Raw genomic sequence first — 20147 nt, forward strand, 5'->3', positions numbered from 1 at the left:
TCACTCTGAACGCCTCATTTCTGTCCCCACCCCAGAGCCCAAATCCCCAGCTGGAACCCTCAACCCCTCCTGTACCCAACCCCCTGAGCCAGCCTGTTGAAAATGAGCCAGGGAGTGAGGGTAGGAAGAGTGAGAAAGGGAGGGAGGGAGGGCGGGGAGGATGGAGTTAGTGGGGATGGGGCACGGGCAGGGCCTCTGAAAAGGGGAAGGGCAGGGGGCAGGGCAAAGATGCAAGTGCAAGTAGAAAATTGGCAACCCTATTCAGGATTTACATCCATGTTAGCCAGCCTAATGTATTTGAGTAGGACACACTTCCCCAATCAGTTCCCTAGTGTAAATTACTGATTGTGAATTGGATTGTTTGCTTGCAAGAGAAAAAAACAAACATTTTGTGTGGAGGAGGGAGACAAAAAACTTAATAGGAAGAAAAGCCTTAAAGTTTTAAGAATTATAAACAGTAAAGAAATGGGTGTAGTTCTGCTATTTCCAGTTATTGCAATTGGCTACCTGGTTCCTTCTTCCTCCCCAGAGGACCTTTAACTGCACAGTAATGCCCTGTTTCTGAACTTCAGCTTCAGCTTTATAAAGGCTCATGTGATGTTTGTTGAGAGAGAGGCTATCAATCAGCTTTGCAAGCATCCCCCTATATTAACACACACATGCAGGCTCCCTCCTGACAGCATAATTTCCTAAAGAAGCAACTTCAGTTTATCAATTGGGTGTTTACTAACAGGGAAAACACAAGACGTTGAATTAAGAGCTCATCAGAAGCCTGTCTATCTTAAAATTAAAAACTGGACACAATACAATAAAGGTGAAAAGGAATCTTGCACCCCTATTTTTTTTTTTTTTTTTTTTTTTGGCCTGCAGAGCTGTGCTGAATGAGGTGGAGGGGGAAGGTGAACTGTGTAACAGGTAAGGAGCTATCCCTCATAACTGCTAAACACTGGGTTTAAAGCAGTGAGTGGTGAGACTTACTAAACTTTAGAATGTAAACCAGGACATTACCTGTGTATTTTGCAAAGAAAAAAAGATACTTTATACAATGAGTTCAGGATCTCCTTGCTGAATGCCTCCTTATGCCTCAGTAGTTTGGAGTGCATTGAAAGAGAAATTTGTCCTGAGTTCAGTTTTGATTTTTGCTTTGCAAATTAGCTTTTTTTAAAAACTCACATTTTATAAAGTCTTTTTAGTAGCTGTTTTTGAACCTTAGAAACCTGGCTTCCACTTTCAAATCTCCTTAAGGCTTTTCTTCTCTATTGCAAGTAGCTTTTGAAGGTATTTTGCAATTTTTCAAGCATTAGGTTAGTTTCATTAGGATACTTGTTGGTTCATATGGACTAGCAAGTTGACATCATCATGCTCCAGGCTGCTGGGATGTGACAACAAGTACAAACTACATGCTGCTGTTTGGGTTGCAAAGATCAGTGGGGAAAACAGCTTTCATCTGGAAGTTAAAAGTATTCAAAAATCAGTTGACCTAGCTCTCAGTGCTTCTACACATAATTACATAGGGGCATCCAGCAGCCATAATGAAGTTATGGGTCTGTCAGCATTTCCATACATTAGTAGCACATAATATGGACTCTGGTTTTAACCAATCAAATTCATGCCTGTAGCTGTAAATCAGGAAGCACTTATCCAATTGACTTCAAATTTCCTAGAATCATTCTATCCCAGAGCTAACAATGATGGGGCAGCTCTAACTGTTTTGTGTGGCTATTACAGGAAGTTGAAATCAGGGTAGAAACAAACAGCTGCAACTTAACTATGGAAGGGCCACGTCGTAAACCCTTCATAACCAATGTGAGTCATTTTTTCTACTATTGTATGTGTGTTTTAATGTTATACTTTTAAAAAAGTGTTAAGTTGTGAACAAAAACATTTTATATGGAACAAAGTAATGTTTTATAAAGACACTTTTTAAACTACCTAAACATGAGCATTACAATGGCCATCTGAGAGTCCCTTTAAATTCTTTTGCTGATCTTGATCTTTGTGAGACACTGAAATTCTATAATAAGAAACTTTAAGGCAATAAAACAATTACTGAACATTCCAAAGGGAGGTAATTATGTATTAGGGCAATGCAAATCTGAACTGAACAGGCAAAGCCCAAGGAGTAGGAGAGAGTGCTGCAGAACAGGTTTGGCCAGCCCCTAGATTAACTGTTCTTTTTTCGTTTTCCTCTCTCTCTCTTTTTTTTAAGATCATGTTTACATTAACCTTCTATTTCATCCTTTGATTTAAGAAACCCAATAAGAATCTTTTGTTGGTTTATTAATTCTGGTTTACTTAGGTCTTGTGGATTATCCCAGAGAGCTTGCTGAATTTAAAATGTCCTTAAACAGCGAATCTCAAAAAAGTCCATGATGGGGGGTTCATTGATTATTGTAACTCATTGTCTTCCTGAAAATATATATTCAGGCAAACAGTAAAGCAGATGTTTTCTCCAAGTACAAAACAAACTCCACCTCCCATCCGACAGTTGTGTGGCATTCTTTCCTTCTCATGCATCATCACCAGCAGGCAAGGTTTTGCTGGCCAAATTCTTCCTCCAGTTACACTTGTGCAACCATAGTAATGTCAATGGAATTGTACAGGGGAAACTGTTTGGGACTCACTTCTGCAAGCTGCTGGAGGTTCTCAGCAGTCTCAACTCCCTTTCCCAAAAAAGTTCACTCCTGTTGCCTCTCCCACAGGAACTGAGGGTATTTAGTGACTCTAGGTGTTGTCCAAGTAAGGGATCAGGACCCTGTTGTGCTAGATGCCATACACACCTGGAATAAAAAGAGCGAATCCCTGCCCCCCACAGAGCATTCAGCCTTAATGAACAATTCCAGTGATGATAGAAAAGGAAATAAATGGATTTGGTCATTTCTCTCCTGGGTTGGGCTTACTACTTTAATAGGACTAAAAAGTAGCACATACTTGTTTTAATTACAAAAGTGAGCAGATATGGCTCTGAATACACAGAAGGGACAAATCTGCTGAATAACAAAGTTGTCCCTATTCACAGTTATAGTCACTTTTCAGACTAGACCCATATTTTGAAGTTACTTCAATCAAATATTCTAGTCTCTCTAAATTTGTTTGAGTGCCTTTTTATGAAATTATTCTGCATTTCTGTGTCAGTTAGGACGTTTGCCCATGTATTCCAGAAGGAAAAAAGCAATGAGGCCCCTTTGCAAGATTGATATACTTTCCCATGCTTGAACTTTGGCAGCCTCAGTTCAGAGGGAAAAAAAATCTTCTGTACATCTGGACAGAACATTTTTAATGTATTTTCATTTTTACTCCCTTCAGAATACAGTAGAGTACATTACACTCACTGCAAGATGACTAAAGTCTGTCATGATGCAGCAGACCCCTGCTATCCCACATAGCCCCAATCAGGGGCTAAAGAGTAGAGTACAGTAGAGGTACCCAGTCAATTCTTCAAGGCTGATAAGGGTTTTGTGGGGTGGGGAGTTAGGGGTGCACATTAGTATGAATGCAGTTTCCTTGTCTATTTTAGTTTATTCATGTTGGGTTATTTTAAGGTAACATTCAGCAGAGGGCCCCTCATGACTTTCCATGCAACTTGAACTTTTGAGTCTTTCATAGGCAGCTGTGGAACATATGTGGATAACTAATACAGAGGCTATTAAAATGTATTTTGTATACATGAAGGCAGAATTATGACACAAAGATAAGTTTTCCTCTAAATTTGTGCATGCATGCATTTGTCTGTGTGAAAACACTGCATTCAAGGGACAATAAGCTACTTAATTGCCCCATTCATTCACCCTTAAATGTTTGTAAAGAGCTCTGAAGATACAAAGTGCTATAAGTATTTATGACATTAATAATAAGCAGTGATAGTATGTACTATCAGGATAGGCTGGCAAAAAGCACAGGTATAAACAAGCCTGTTTTTTTTCCCTGATGTATCTGCAAAGCAGCAACACATTTTCCATCAAAAATGCTTCAGCAGAAAATGTTTGATCAGCTCTAGTCACCATTACATAGTTAACTTTTGTCAACAGATACCAAAGAGTGGTAGCTGATATTAATCAAATAAAATAATAATATTTTTTCCTATATTTCTTATAGGAGACAAATAGTGCTGCATAGTGACAATTGGAAACTGTTGTCCTTTTAATGGCTTTGCATTTTAGTTTGACTGGACTATCATAAACTCTCTCTCCCATCTACAGACAAGATTAATGTTAGGGGGAAAGCTCGGTTTCCATACAGCAAGGCTACATCTCTGCTGTCTGAGTGGGTTCACAAACAAAGGGGAATGAGGAACACCAAGGAGAACTTTGAACTTCAGGCTGCTTGAGTCTACTATTGGGAAGAGCAAGTTGTGGTGAGCTGTTAATCCCATGGAAACTCAAAAGACAGTGGGAATTTAGCAGAATAAGGTGACAACTAAGCAGCTGGAGACAGGGTATCTGGATGAATCCTCCTAGTCTGGGATAAAAGACCGCTGTTGCAGCCTAGTGGAATTTATGAAATAATTCCTTCAGATAGCCTTATTTCTCGCTTCTAAAATCCTGGAAATGACAGAGAGAGATGAAGAATTAGGGGCTAAAAAGAGCTTTAGGGGAGGGGGATATTAGCAAGGGAACAAGAACATCTGTCACCTAAATCCAGAGGCTTTCAAGCACATAGACTGTGGAAATTGGTGTGTGTAGGGGGTGGGGAGGAAGTACATGAAAGAAGGCACATATTGGAAGCCTCCCCTGAACAATAGGCTGTTTGCTGTAACCCTTGCTAGAGAAGCACACAAAATTTACTTGCAGAGTACCCAGCAATCCTTCTGCGTGCAATTCACAAATTGTGTTTTTGTCTAGGAAGTAGTGGTTGTGGGCTCTTGCAGAGGAAATATGCAGCACATTGCCCTCCTCAATTAACCAATTTGTTTCTTTTCACATTCTGTCAATGAGTTACTGTGTTTTATGGCTTTAGTGGATAAAAACTAATTAAGGGTGAGTGAACTAGCAAACATTTGTTTAAAGTTTGGAGTCCTCATTTAAACACTGCAGGCGATTTGATATCACCTATGGTTTAGTCCAGTACTGATGAATCTTTGTCTTTCTTTTTGAGAATTGACATGTGCAACATCTGTGTAATGTGTGCATTATTGTCACTCCTTTGTTCTGAAGAACAGAATATGTTTTTTATGTTTCTTTTCATATTCAAAGAAACAAAGTGTTTTAAAACAGTCAATATATCAGGACAATACATAAGAATCTGTCATTCTACTGTAAAATCTTAATTAGGAGCACGACAGAAATAGACTGCTACTTTTGTTAACAGATGAAGCAGTAGGAGCTAAATCAACTAGATGGGTCATTATTTGTAATTCAACAGTTCAAAATCTTACATAAAATACCATATTTACATTACATGTATTACATCCAAGAGTATGTTAGTCAGTTAAGACTTGATCTTGAAAAGTAATGAGAACAAGAGGTGCTGAGCACCCCTCAACTCCCATTAAAGTCAGTGCAAGTGAAGCAGCTCTCAGCATCAGATAAACTTTGGATGTGTTCAAAGGTTGCACTTTTAGGCAACAGGTGGCAGGTGTGTGGATGGGTAACTGACTATTTACTTGCATAAGTTATGTTGCAGCCATGACGCAAAACTGAACAGGAAGAAATTTTTTTTTAAGTACATCAAAAGCAGAAAGCCTGTGTCATAAACAGATAGCTAAGGGTTAATGTCTCTTTCACCTGAAGCACCTGACCAGAGGACCAATCAGGAAACCGGATTTTTTCAACTTTGGGTGGAGGGAATTTTGTGTCTGAGTCTTTGTTTTCTGTCTGCCTGCTTTCTCTGAGCTTTGGAGAAGTAGTTTCTACTTTCTAGTCTTCTGTTTCTAAGTGTAAGGACAAAGAGATCAGATAGTAAGTTATATGGTTTCTTTTCTTTGGTATTTGCATGAATATAAGTGCTGGAGTGCTTTGATTTGTATTCTTTTTGAATAAGGCTGTTTATTCAATATTCTTTTAAGCAATCGACCCTGTATTTTATCACCTTAATACAGAGAGACCATTTGTATGTATTTTTCCTTTCTTTTTTATATAAAGCTTTCTTTTAAGACCTGTTGAAGTTTTCTTTACTGGGAAATTTCAGGGAAATTGAGTCTGTACTCACCAGGGAATTGGTGGGAGGAAGAAATCGGGGAGATCTGTGTGTTGGATTTGCTAGCCTGATTTTGCATTCCCTCTGGGGGAATAGGAAAGTGCTTTTGGTTTCCAGGACTGGGAACGGAGAGGGGGAGTCACTCTGTTTGGATTCACAGAGCTTGTGTCTGTGTATCTCTCCAGGAGCACCTGGAGGGGGGAAGGGAAAAAGGATTATTTCCCTTGGTTGTGAGACTCAAGGGATTTGGGTCTTGGGGTCCCCAGGGAAGGTTTTTCAGGGGGACCAGAGTGCCCCAAAACACTCTAATTTTTTGGGTGGTGGCAGCAAGTACCAGGTCCAAGCTGGTAGCTAAGCTTGGAGGTTTTCATGCTAACCCCCATATTTTGGACGCTAAGGTCCAAATCTGGGACTAAGGTTATGACAGCCTGCAAAACAGACAGTGGGACCACTAGATGGCCAAGGTTTTAAAGGAGCACCCAAGGAAGACAAGGCCATTGCAGAGAAATGAAATGAATTCTTTGCATTGGTCTTCACTTCAGAAGATGTGGGAGGCACTCTCACATCAGAGCTATCCTATTTGGGTGACAAATCTGGACTCCCACTTATGTGGCAATAGAAGAAGTTTTAGGGGAAAAAAAGATAAATTAAACAGTAATAAGTCACCAAGACCAGAGGGTATTCACCCAAGAGTTCTGAAGGAACTCAAATATGAAACTTCAGAACGATTAGCTGTGTTATGTAATTATCACTGAAACAAATTTCTATACCAGATGACTGGGAAAGTAGCTAACATAAGCTGATTTTTAAAAAGGGCTCCAGAGGTGATCATAGCAATTACTGGCTGATAAGCCTCCCTTCAGTACCAGGCAAATTGATAGAAACTATCTATGTATCTGATAATTCTGTTCTCTACTATAAACATATGTTGGAGAAGAGTTTACATGGCTTTTGTAAAGACAAGGTGATTCAGCTGATCTAGTGTACTTGGATTTTCAAAAATCCTTTGACAAGGTTCCACAGCAAAGTCTCTTAAGGAAAGTAAGTAGAAATGGGATAACAGAGAAGGTCTTCTGATAGATTGCATGGAGAGAGGTGAACAGCAGGGTGCCCTAAGAATCTATACTGAGATCTGTGCTGTTCAATATATTCATTAATGATATGGAAAATCGAGCGAACAATGAAGTGACAAATTTTGCAGCTGATACAACATTATTCAAGATAGGTAAGTCCAAAGCTGATTGCAAAGAGTAACAAGAGAATCTCACAACACTGAATGACTAGACAACAAAATGGCAGATGAAATTCAATGCTGACAAGTGCAAAGTAATGAACAGTGGAAAAAATAATCCCAACTACACATATAATGATGGGTTCTAAATTAGCTGTTACCACTCAAGAAAGAAATCTTGGAGCCATCATGGATAGTTCTCCGAAAATTTCAGCTTAATGTGCAACAGCAACCAAAAAGGCTAACAAAATGTTAGGAACTATTGGGAAAGGGAAAGAAAATGTGACAGAAAATTTCATAATGCCACTGTATAAATCTATGGTGCACCCACACATGGAATATTGTGTTCAGTTTTAGTCACCCCATCTCAAAATGTATATTGCAGTAGCAGAACTGAACTGGAAAACTTCAGAGAAGAGTAACAAAGATGATCAAGGATATAGAACGGCTTCCATATGAGGAGAGACTAAAAACAGCTTAGAATCAGCTTAGAAAAGAGATGACTAAGGGGCGATATGAGAGAGGTCTATAAAATCATGAATAATGTGGAAAATGTTGATAGAGAAGTGTAACTTACCCTTTCTCACAATTCAATTAAAAAAACAGTGGTCACCCGATAAAATTAACAATCAGCAGGTTTAATTCAAGGAAGAGGAAGTTTTCAGACAGTGCAGCTAACGTGGAACTCACTACCTATTGGAGCCTGTGAAGGCCAAAATCATAACTCAGCTCATAAAAAAAGAACTAGATAAGTTCATGGTAGAAATAGCCATTGATGGAACTATTAGCCAAAATGGTCAAGGATGCAACTCTACGATCAGGGCGACCCTAAATCTCTGACGACCTGAAGGTGGGAGGGGATGACAGAAGTGGATCGCTCCAACTGACCTTTTCTGTACAATTCACTTGAATCTCTAGTACTGGCCACTGTTGGAGACAGGATACTGAGCTAGTTTGATCATTGGTCTGATCCAGTATGGCAGTTCTTTTGTTTTACGTAGTTTTTGTTATTTTGTATTTTCATATAGGTTTGGCAATGTTTATATTCCACTAGGCATTTCACACCCAATATGTAATAAAACTCAAAAGTAATTGATTAAAAATAATCACAGGTCACATCATACCGTGATTCACTGTACTGATTTGGATCTATGTATAATATGGATGGAATGTCATCCCTCAACAAGCGCATGGGAGCACATTGCCCTCCAGCAGCTGACCTATGGAAGATAGGTCTCCTAATATTATTTCAAATTAGTAAAAGGAGATTTTCTTTTTGCTCAATCAGAGCCTCTGTTTTTTTTAAAGCTATTGAGCTCTCACCCAGTTTGAATGTTAAGTGCTGTGCAGCCAGTGCATGGAATAATTAAGGTGAAATGTTGTGCTGTCACCAACTCATTTGACTTCCTGTGAACTGCTGAATCACAATGACAAAGTGAGCCTAACATGTAGCATGAGCATGTAGCTCATGAGCACTGCATGATATCAGTGGATGCCATATCAGACACCACTTAGTGTATGTGATCAAGTTTCCCGTTAGTATCTGCCCAAGAAGATATAATGTGCTCTGAATGTGAAAAATTCAATATTATTATTTGTTTAGCAGCAAGAGTGCGAAAGGCACGCAATCAGGTCTAGTGCAACCCATTAGGTGACCTAGGCGGTCGCCTAGGGCACTAACATTTGGGGGTCAGCAACCGCAGTGGCTGGACCTTCCACCACCTCTGTCGGGGGCAGGACCTTCTGTCACCTGTGTCGGGGGCGGCATTTTGGGGGCAGGACCTTCCATTGCCTAGGGCGGCAAAAAAGCTGGCGGCGCTCCAGATGCAATTGACAGTTTGATGATACCAAAAAGCTCAGCTCCCAATACAACAAGGTACTTGAGCACATGCTTAACTTTAAGCATGTGAGCTGTCCATTGAAGTCAACAAGACATCTCACATGTTAAAAGTTAGGCACAGGTTTAAGTACCCCTAGCTGAATCAGAGTCTTACAATCTAATGGCTAAGTAATCTATACCACCACAGCAACAATCACTGCTAAAAGGAATTCTTCAGCTTGAGAGATCAAAAACCTGTGTTTCCTTGCTTAGTACATCCTGAGTCCATGTGTGATGTAGACAAAGGCTATGAAATTCTGAGGCACTATGGAATTTATTACAGTGTGATAAATAATTTATTCCTGGTAGGAATATGATTAAATTATCACAGAATGAGAATGTAAAGTATAGTCATATGTCCATAGTTTTTCACAAGTTTTTGAAATGTGTAATTAGTCATTTTGTACTGTCACTATCATACATAAAAATATTTCTGTTTTCAGAATTATCTGAGTACTGCTGAAGGGTATTTTTAGTTCCCCCTTTTTCACGTGTTTGTCCTTCATGCTAGCCCTGCACCCGTCATCCAGACAAGACATTTGATTAAGAAGCTTGTTGGCTTACTTCACACATCCAGTGAAAATGAATAAATCAGAACCCATAGTTAAGCATGAATTGCTTCTGATTTGTTCAGTTTTATGCAAGGCTTATCTTCCCCCCATTACTTTCTCTTATGGTTAGAGCTGCTCAGAAAAATTTGGACTAAACATTTGTTTGTAAAAAATCGCTGATTCATTTTGAGAAGATGGTTCAAGTTTGATGAAATTGCACTGGAACTCTGTTTGGTTTCCTGTCATCGTACCCATTTGCTTCTCTAGCAGCCCACCTGGCAGTCTGACAGGAAGCTGAGAGCCTGGACGCTCCTTGCTCTCAGCTGCTCAGCCCAGGCTTCCAGAGCTTCCAGGCTCCTAGCTCCTTGACAGCACACCTGGAAGGCTGACAAGCAGCCAGGAGCCTGTAAAACTGGGAGTTCTGGCTACCAAGCTCTCAGTCTCATTGCTCCCAGGCCTTCCAGGATCCCCTGCTCCAGAGCAGCCCACCATGCAGACAGCCCTAGAGCCAGTTTCCCAGTAGAGCTGGGCTCCATTTTGTGAACAAATTTGAAATATCATTGTTTTCTTTGCAAATCACAATAAAACCAAATTTCAGAATCAAACTTCTGTTGGTCCTACAACATCCAAGAAATGATGCCACATATTCTCGAGTGTCATTGACTGGCATCTTAATATTTGTGTGTGTGTAAACAGATATAGAGCATTCTTGTAACAATATGCAGCTGGGTATAGGATAGGGCGGCACTGAGGTTGCTCTACCTTGAGTCTGGTACAGTGTAGGCATTTCCAAGATCTAACCCTTACAAAGGACTGTTAGAGAAATGTTCACTGATGTAACTACATTGATATAACCCAAGCAAGCTGCTCCATAAGCCCCACTGTACTTTTCTTCATTGCAGCAAATTTATATAAGGGGTTTGCTCATGTTTAATTACAATATTCCTCTAATATAGATAGGGGTTACCAAAATTGTGACTAAGGGCAAGTAACTCACCATGGCTAGTGATGGGTGAACTTCAAAGGACTCAGAGTTTATATTTGGACAAGAACTTAAAAGCTTGGGTGCCTGGAGGCTGCTAAACTGAGCTGCAAACTGTGTGGGGAATTATTTCTTTCCAGAGATTTCCTGCATCCATTCCCTAATTGGGGATTACTTTTATTCTATTTCAGTACTTCCTCTTCTGTCTGGAACCAATAAGTGTGGGAATATGAAACTTAATACCAATCTTTTAGAAACATGAACTGAATGTGTTTGAACTTCAGGGGATGCTTCAGTTATGGTTCATTTCAAACTTTTTTGTGAGGGGTGGGATATTTGGGTTGGTTCTTATAAAAAGAAGATGCTGCATCTGAGTTGAACTTTACTGGGTAAATAAAATACATATATACTTTATACAGAGATTTGAACATGGCTGGTAAAACTATCTGAATTTTTTCTCCTTCTGACTGATCTATTTTGATCTTTCTTTCCTTCAAATGTTTTAGAATTTGCTTCATAGGTTTCTTCTGACCAGAACACTCCTCTCAGTACTGTTTTCGCCCAGGTAATTCCTACTGAGTGATCCATCCAGTCCACACCAGTGCTCCCCAATTGACCATAGCAATAAACTATTTGCTGAGAAGGAGAACTCAGGAAGTCTGTTTCAAAAACAGCTTGCATCTTCAATATCTTGATTCTTCTTCTATTTACTGTTTTGATTTTCTGTTGGTTTAACCAGGGTATGAGAACCAGAGTGAATAGTCTTCCTTGTCAAGCTTTTTTTGCTAAGCTTGGTCACTCCAAAATGATTTCAACTTCAGTGAATAAATGCACAAAAACTGAGCCTAGTTCCAGATGGTTGATGTTTCCTTTAATCCAGGTCAGTGATCCACACTTATTGTATTAGGGACTGAAAGTACTAAATGAGACTAGTGATGTGAATTCCCATCATTTAACCCTGAGACTTGTGCGATCCATCTTGAAAACTGTTGATATTACTGCAAACTGATGAAATTCCAATCTCCAGCACTTGGTAAAATATGCAGCTGTGGAGAAGGGAGAATTAAATATTCTGGTTTCCTATTTATTTACCATAAATAACTTCTCATAAAATCTGCAGTTTCACACCATGAATATCACAATTAATATTGCCTCTCACAGGTAAGATTCTTAAAAGGTACAATGTAAATTTCTTTTTGTTTTGCTATAACTTTTATGGGTTTATAACTCATTTTTAATTCTTCTTAAAGCTGGCCTCTGAGTCTGATTAAAATGTGAAAGTTAGTGTCTATGGACCTAATTCAACACACATTGAAGTCCATGGAAATACTCCCAGTGACTTAAGTGTGATTTGGATTCAATGTTATGGGAGGGGATCCCTGTTCGTCGATGAGCCTCCTCATTCTAGGACATTCACTAACTTCTTGAAAATCAAAATGACTTTATCAGCTCCTAATTTTTTCAGGTTTTGATGAAAAGAGGGACATATTTCCCACAAATAAATTCCCATTTTTCAACTAGCGCTAGGGGTGAAAAAAATGAAAATGACTGCTAGTCTTGACAATAGTGTGGCACTTTGAAATTTAATAAAAAGACAAAGCTAGCAAGGCACAATTTTACAGATTTGGTGCAGGTGATGTGCCCCAAACCCTCCACATTTCTGTATATAAAAAACAGGTAGTTATGCCTTTAACTACCTATTTGCTCATGCAATTTCCTAATTAGCATGTGCAAACTTGGGTGTCTGCAAGCATCCTTGTTTTCAATATCAGGCCCAGAGTGTTACTACAGCAAAATGATCAAAATATGAAAATAAGAATTACATACAAAGAATTTTTCTCCCCTTTTCATGAGTTTGCCAGATGCAAAATATGGCAGCTAATGTCTTATTGCTTTCTGGTAGTTTAACTTTTTTTTAGAAATGTGACAGTAACCCTGTAAAGGTAATCACTCCAATTTCTGTTCCAAGTGTGAAATGCCCAGCTCTAGCACAACAGGGAGTCTTTCATCATTTCATCTGTGTGCATTGACTAATTAACAAAACGAGTGAAAAGGCTTTGGATTCAATTTTAATCCACCTTTACCCAATGGTAGTAACACTCCAATTCATTAAAGTCAGATGCACATTAGTGAAACACAATGACAGCTTGATTCAGCTAGGGAAACTAAAATAGTCAAGTCCATCATTTCCCTATAGTTGATTTCACATCTTTCTAAAATACAAATTTATACTCACATTGGGAAAATGTTTAGGATAGCCTCCTTCAGTTGGTGTTTTGAGATGATTTCCATACTCATGAGCAGCCTGAAGTACTATGTGCACTGGAGATTTTAGAAGGAGCCACTAACCTCGAACTAGAAAACAATATGCACAGGAAAATTGTGCAGTAGTGGCAAAACCACACGATTATATCTACTATATTATTATTATTATAAATATCACCTATGTATTTATTCCTATTCATTATTCTACCTCCATGGGTTTCCTGTCATTGTCATTTTTTTTTCAAATCCTTCCTGCTTTGCATATTTTTTTTTAAATATTTTACCAAAAGCTACTCGATATTCTGTTTTTACTCAATCTATGGGAGAACATATGACAACCTTCTGTCTTATTAAAAGCTGTGTACAGATGTTTCATTTCCTTGCAGAAATCATTCTGTTAACAGAGTTGTTCTGCAAGTAGGAAAGTGGGCCCATTTACCTTTCTTCTTAATTTTCCCTACATATTTGATTGGGTTTCTTTAGTTCAGATTAAAAATCTGTCTGGAAAATATTTATGTGCTCTGATTCATGTTTTCTTGGTGAAAGGTCTTACAGCTTGGCATGTATAGGGGCTGAGGGGAGAAGTTATTTTAGTCCTGTGTTTAGCTAGGTTTTAATTTTCACATCTTTCTTTAAGGTCTCAGTTTGTAATCCTGGGAGAGTGAAATTTGGCGGTTACAGAAACTGCACATTATTTCCCAAGTTTCATGTTGCCCCCACCCCATCCCAAATCTTGTGTGATTATTCTTTAGTACGATCAAGGAACTGGGTGTCAAGACTCTTTGGATCTATTCTTGACTCCGTCACTGACTCTATGTATGATTCTGTGACAAACAACTCAGTGTCGCTATGTTTTTTAAATCATGTGCCCTGACATGCCTAAAGCACAGATGGCCTCTATTCCTCCTGAAGTGGAAGGACTCTCCTTCTAGGCAGTCACAGTGTGTATATGGCAGGGGTGGCCAAACATCCTGACCCTCCAAGCCGCATACCATAATCTTCAGAGTTCAAGAGCTCAGGGTTTCTGACCCGGAGGAGGCACCTGCCAGGGCTTGGGATGAAGCCCTGAGTCCTGGCAGGTGCGCCCCATGGGGTTGAAGCCCGAGACCCCTCCTCACTAGGCAGAAGCCCCTAGCCCATCACCCTGCTGCAAGCAAAGTACCCTCTGCCAAGTCTGGGAGGTGGAGAAGGTGGGTGGGAGCTCTGCAAGCCGCACTTTAACTGTAAAAGAGCCATATGTGGCTTGCAATCCAGTTTGGCCACCCCTGGTATATGGCCATCCACCATTCTCCATCAATCTCTCCAGGCGTTGAGTCTGTGACTCAGCTGTAAACTGGAGTACATGGCATGGTTGCTGGAATATGACATCAGAGATAGGCAGTGCCTCGCTGATGTATGACTTTGGGGTAGGGAAAGCTGATGCCTAGGTTCCTTCCTAGCCAGCCAAAAGCTAGGGAGACTGAATGGACCACTAGGTTTCAGAGGGAGAGTTCCCTTGGCTGACAGTTCCAAAACGGAAGAGGCCCATTTCGCTAAAGACCTGTCCCCTGCTTGGCAAATTGGAAAAAAAGACAGAATTTTTAAACTCCATGCCAAAAAAAAAACTATTTGGACTCTGTGCCCAGGCCCAATTTTCCCCTTCTAGACCAGTGTAATATGACCATAGCTGAAGGGAGAAATGGAACCAGAATCCAGATAGGGTTGCTTTGGGGAATGAGATTCTCATTTGCATGAGCACTATGTTCCTCCTCCATCTCAGCTCCTGGTCAGCTTTGTGTTGCCACTGTAACGTAGCAGTGTGGCCCTTCTAATATCATACCTCACACACTGAGCTAACTGTTGTCAGGATCAGTTGGCCTGGTTTGGAGCCAGTTATGAGGTGATAAGTGGCTGTCATCTCCTTCCCCCTTATTGCCACCTAAACAAGGCCTCAGTTATATTGGGAATTAATCCTGATTTCAGCATTCAATGGTTATCAATCTGTATAGCTCCATCCATGCAAATCATTATAACTTGTTTACAGTAGGGGGCTTATGTCAGTGCAGCTATACTGTTTGCTAGCCATTGATTGCTGAAATAAGGACTAATTCCCTGTACCAAGAAGACCAGGGAGCAGGATTTGGCCCTCAACATTAATACAGAGCTACAAAATTGCAAGGAATTGCCACATTTTTGAGGAAGTGGATAGGGCACAGGACTGGGAGTCAGGTGACCTGAGTTCTATTACTGACTCAGACACTAAGCTGCTGCATGACCAAGGGAAAGACACTTCAACTGGCTGCACTGTCATTTCCCATTTATTTACATACTTTGGCAAAGCACTTTGAAATCTATAGCTTAAAAGAGCTAGATAAGAGCCTATTATCATCATCGTCACTATCTCTACTTTTCATTCTGTGCACACTAATATCTACCAGTATAGCTCTATCTTTGCAGGAAGTCCTGACATGATGTTCTAGGTCAGTATCTGCTGGAAAGGCAGCCCTGCATGGCCAGGAATTAATTTGATTTAAATCCCAGAAAAACAGAATTGTGGCTGCAGGCACAGACTGAATACAATGAGCACCCCAGGTTTCCATTCAGTGTGATAAATATTTCTGTCAACAGAATCTATACAAAATACCTAATTTTTTAATCTCAATCTATCACTGCCATTCATAAGTCTCCCTAAATCCCCTCCAATCTATCATTCAGTCAATGGATATATACCATACTCCACAAGCTCCAATAAACCATATAGAAAAAACACTGACAAGTTGTGCCTCTGGGCTTGATAGATGAAAAATATTCAAAGAGTTAAGACTTCTGCATGCAAAGGTGCTGAATAGCTGCTCAGTGACTAACATCCTTGCTTCCTGCATCATCCCTACTGTGACAGTATGGGCTTTTAAATGGTAATTTCTCCTCTTTTTAACATTTCATGCACAAGAGAAAGCCTTGAATTCAGTGCAACCCTTGTCTCAATGGCAGTGTGGAGTGTTTGTAAACATTTGACAAGGAAAGAAGATTTAGGGCAGGATAATAAGCCTGTGGACCTCAGAACTTCTCTTTTGTCACTGCCATTATGCACAAGCTACCATTGACAACTAATGAGTAAAATAAACTAAATCCACAAAGCATTCAGCCCCTTGAGATCAGACAAATCCCCCTTCTCTTTGTTAGGAACCCCTCTCCTTGAAGGGGAAAAACTAACCTATTTCTTATGCTACTACAGGTTGAAACCTGATTTCTTTTCCCCAAGCCTTTCACACCTCCCATTATTCTCTCCAGATTACAGGGCAAATAGCAGAAATTGCAATGGAGCTAAGTGGGGTGCCCTTTGCAAAAGGAATAGAAAAAGGGCTCACCAAGAAAAAAAAGAGCGCAGCAGGCAAATTGATTCATTGGGAGACTAAGCTCTACGCGCACTAACCTTTCAAAGACTAGAGAGAAGAATGGGAGTCACTGATGGCTGAACAATGTCTTCTCGGTGCCCATCCTTCAGTTCATGTGGTAATGGAAAACTGTTGTTTTTTTTAAACTAAGAAACCCGTGTAACTTCTTTGAGTTTCTATTATTAGTAGGCACTGTTTAGTTTCCTTTCTGCCAAAAGTATCACAAAACACTCCTCCAGCGGTTAGATTAGATAGATAATTATAGTCTACAAAAGCTAATATAAGAAACGGATGTTACTTGTAATATATCATGCTAATGGATAAAAAGTTCATTTCATCTTCAAAGAGGCAAGTTACCTTTATTTTCCCCTTTGGTTTATATCATGCACAAGCAAATTGCCAGCAAGTCCTTCACTTTAGACGGGATTTATTTTGAAAGATGATTAACTCTTCTTATCTACTAGTACAGACTAGCATTTGTCATGCTTTGTGACACACTACAGTTGGCCCCTGCATGGTGTGCAAGGAAAGGAGATCATATTAGGGGTCAGGGCTGGCTTTAGGCCTATTCGCCCGATTCCCCGGAATCGGACCTTGTGCCTAAGAGGGCCACACGCCTTAGGTGCCTTTTTAATTTTTTTTACTCATCCTGGTGGCAGTCCACTCCGCCGGGGTCTTTGGTGGCCCCGCTCCCCTGGCCAGAGCTCCGGCTGGAGTGCAGCAAGCCCTGCGGCCCTGTTCTCCCAGCTAGAGCGCCAGCTGGAGCGCGGCAGCCCCACAGCCCCGCGACTGCAGCTCCAGCTGCCGTGGCAGCCCCACGGCCCCCCTCCCCTGACTGGTAATCAGAAGTGCTACTGAAGACTGGGGCAGCCCGGTGAGTACAAGCCCCACCCCCCAGGTATCGGGCCCCACACTTGCTAAAGCTGGCCCTATTAGAGGTACACCCACTGTCTATGCTACCCGGTGCCGAGGGAGCAGGAAGAGACTTAGCCATTACCCTACTCCTCTCCACACCAGCCCCCTCAGCTTGTCGGGCATAGAAGAAAGCCCCAGGCTGCATCATGCTTAAGGGAGGTAAAGCATATGTCTCCTACTGGGATGATGTGACTCCTCAACACCCACAGTGCTTAAATGTCATAATTTCTGTTTTAGGCTGGTTTCTCACCTCTTTTGTTTGAACAAGTTTGATATAGGATAGGATTTTTAAAAGTGATCAGTTTTGGTCTAACTCTGCTCACTTTGAAATCAATGCATGGTTTTTAATGATTATTATTAGTAGTAGTAGTACTGAATGTTTTTTGAAAATCCCACCCTAAGGGCAAAAATAAACTTATTCTTCCATATCTAATGACTGCAGGTTTGAACGTAGCCCAGCTTTAGCTTGTTTGTAGCATACGGATGGAGGTGCTATACGCCATTTCTGGACAGATCACTATATATCAGAAATGTCACATCACTCAACTGCTGTAAACTTATAAGTAAACCTACACATTACACCTGTGAGCTCTGATCTACTGAAGCTGCTTCATTGATTGTGAGAGGAAAAGCATGGCACTTCCATTTGAAAAAGAGCTTTTCTAGCAATGGCTAGAGGAAAAGTAGTCTGCCACACTTTTAAAATGATCCATTTCACTTTCATGTATTAAATATATATTTTTTTAAATCCCCCATTTGAAGTGTGAGGTGATCTCAGGATTTTGTTTACTTCAACTTCATGCTTATGGTTTATGACATCACCAGAAACTGTTGCTGGAATTATAGCTTCATAATTCACTTAGGCTGGTGATTCCCATTCTTCAGTATTTATTATGCTCCTGTAAAAGTCACAGAGGTGATCGCACTACTGGATTTGTGTTGCATTATTAAATGTGATTGTATACTTGTGGGTTCAGAAAAAGAATTCAATAAGTTCATGAAAGATAGGTCCAGCAATGGCTATTGGCCAAGATGGTCAGGGATGCAACCCCACTCTTTGGGTGTCCCTAAACCTCTGGCTACAGATACTGGGACTATAATAATATAATAGATGGAGATATACCTATCTCATAGAACTGGAAGGGACCCTGACGGGTCATTGAGTCCAGCCCCCTGCCTTCACTAGCAGGACCAAGTACTGATTTGCCCCAGATCTCTAAGTAGCCCCCTCAAGGTTTGAACTCACAACCCTGGGTTTAGCAGGCCAATGTTCAAACCACTGAGTCATCTCTCTCCCCCCATGTGACAAAGTATGGATGACTTGATAATTTCCATGTTCTATTCGTTCCCTTTGAAGCATCTGTCATTGGCCACTGTTGGAAAACAGTGTCTAGACTGATCATTGGTATGACCCCATGTGGCCATTCTTATTGCCTTAAGATCAGATGGTGCCTTTTCCTCTCCACTATCAGTATCCATGTCATTAGTTGACCCCATATCACTGTCTTTTGTGTTCTCAAATCAGTTATCAAGAAACTAGTCTGCTAATTACCTGTAGCATTCTTTTCTGCATTCCCCAAGTCCTCCTTGCTTGTCTCAGGACTTGCTCTGGAACATGAGGTTCATGTGAACAATCATCAGTCGCATCATCAATTGCATACTCCTGCCCTTCTTTTATATACTGGTGTCTCAGGGGCAAGAGTAGAAGATCATGCCGGACTGGAAGCATTTCCCTGGCTATTGGTTGGCATGTTGCCTTCAGGAGGATATCTGTTAACTCCTTTGTAGTCTGAGAGAAAATAGTAAAAAAGATGTAGCTACCAGAAAAAAAAAAAAAAAGCCAGGCCCAGTTGTACTCCTTGAACCACAAGACTGCTCCCTCTGGGTGCCGAATTGGTCATAAGACATTCAAAGGAGGAGAGACCAATGGCCCCAGGTTAGTGGAGGAGGATGGCTGTGTCCTAACTCTCCTACTCAGATCTGAACCTTAGAGTTCAGAACATGAGAAGCTAGCATGAGACCTCCAAAGCTTAATTACCAGCTTAGATCTGATATCGCTGCCACCAGCCAGAAGATTAGAGTGTCTGGCTCACTCTGGTCTCCCCAAAACCATCCCTGGGGAACCCCAAGACTCAGATTCCTTGAGTCTCACAACAAAGGGGAATAAACCATTTCCCTTCCCCCTCCTCCCCTCCAGGTGTTCCCTCCCTGGGTTCCTGGAGAGATATACAGATTCAAGCTCTGTGAATCTAAACAAAGGGATTCCACCCTCTTTACCTCCTCCCAGATTTCCCAGCCCTGGGGACCCAGGATACTCCCTGCTTCAAGTCCTTGAAACACAAGTACCAAGACATCTAATCTCTCTCCCCCCTCACCCAGAGGGTATGCAAAGTCAGGCTTAGTAAATCTAACACAAAGAGATTTTCCCCCTCCCTTCGTTTCTTAGCCTTAACCAGTGAAAAACACTCAAACAGGTCTTAAAAAGAAAGCTTTATATAAAAAGAATGAAAAAGGACATAAAAGGGTCTCTGTATCAAGGTGACAATATACAGGGTCAATTGCTTAAAAGAAAAATGAATAAACAGCCTTATCCAAAAAGACTACACTCCAGCAACTACACACATGTAAATACAAAAAAAAAAAACCAATATAAACCTATTGTCTTACTATCCTTGTACTTACAACTTGGAAACAGAAGATTAGAAAGCCTGGAGATTCCTGTGGTCACTCTCAGAGCCGAGAAAGAGAACAGACCAAGAACAAAGGACTCACACCCAAAACTTCCCTCCACCCAGATTTGAAAAAGTCTTGTTTC

Source organism: Gopherus flavomarginatus, chromosome 3 (assembly GCF_025201925.1).
Source record: "Gopherus flavomarginatus isolate rGopFla2 chromosome 3, rGopFla2.mat.asm, whole genome shotgun sequence".
NCBI classification, from domain to species: domain Eukaryota; kingdom Metazoa; phylum Chordata; order Testudines; family Testudinidae; genus Gopherus; species Gopherus flavomarginatus.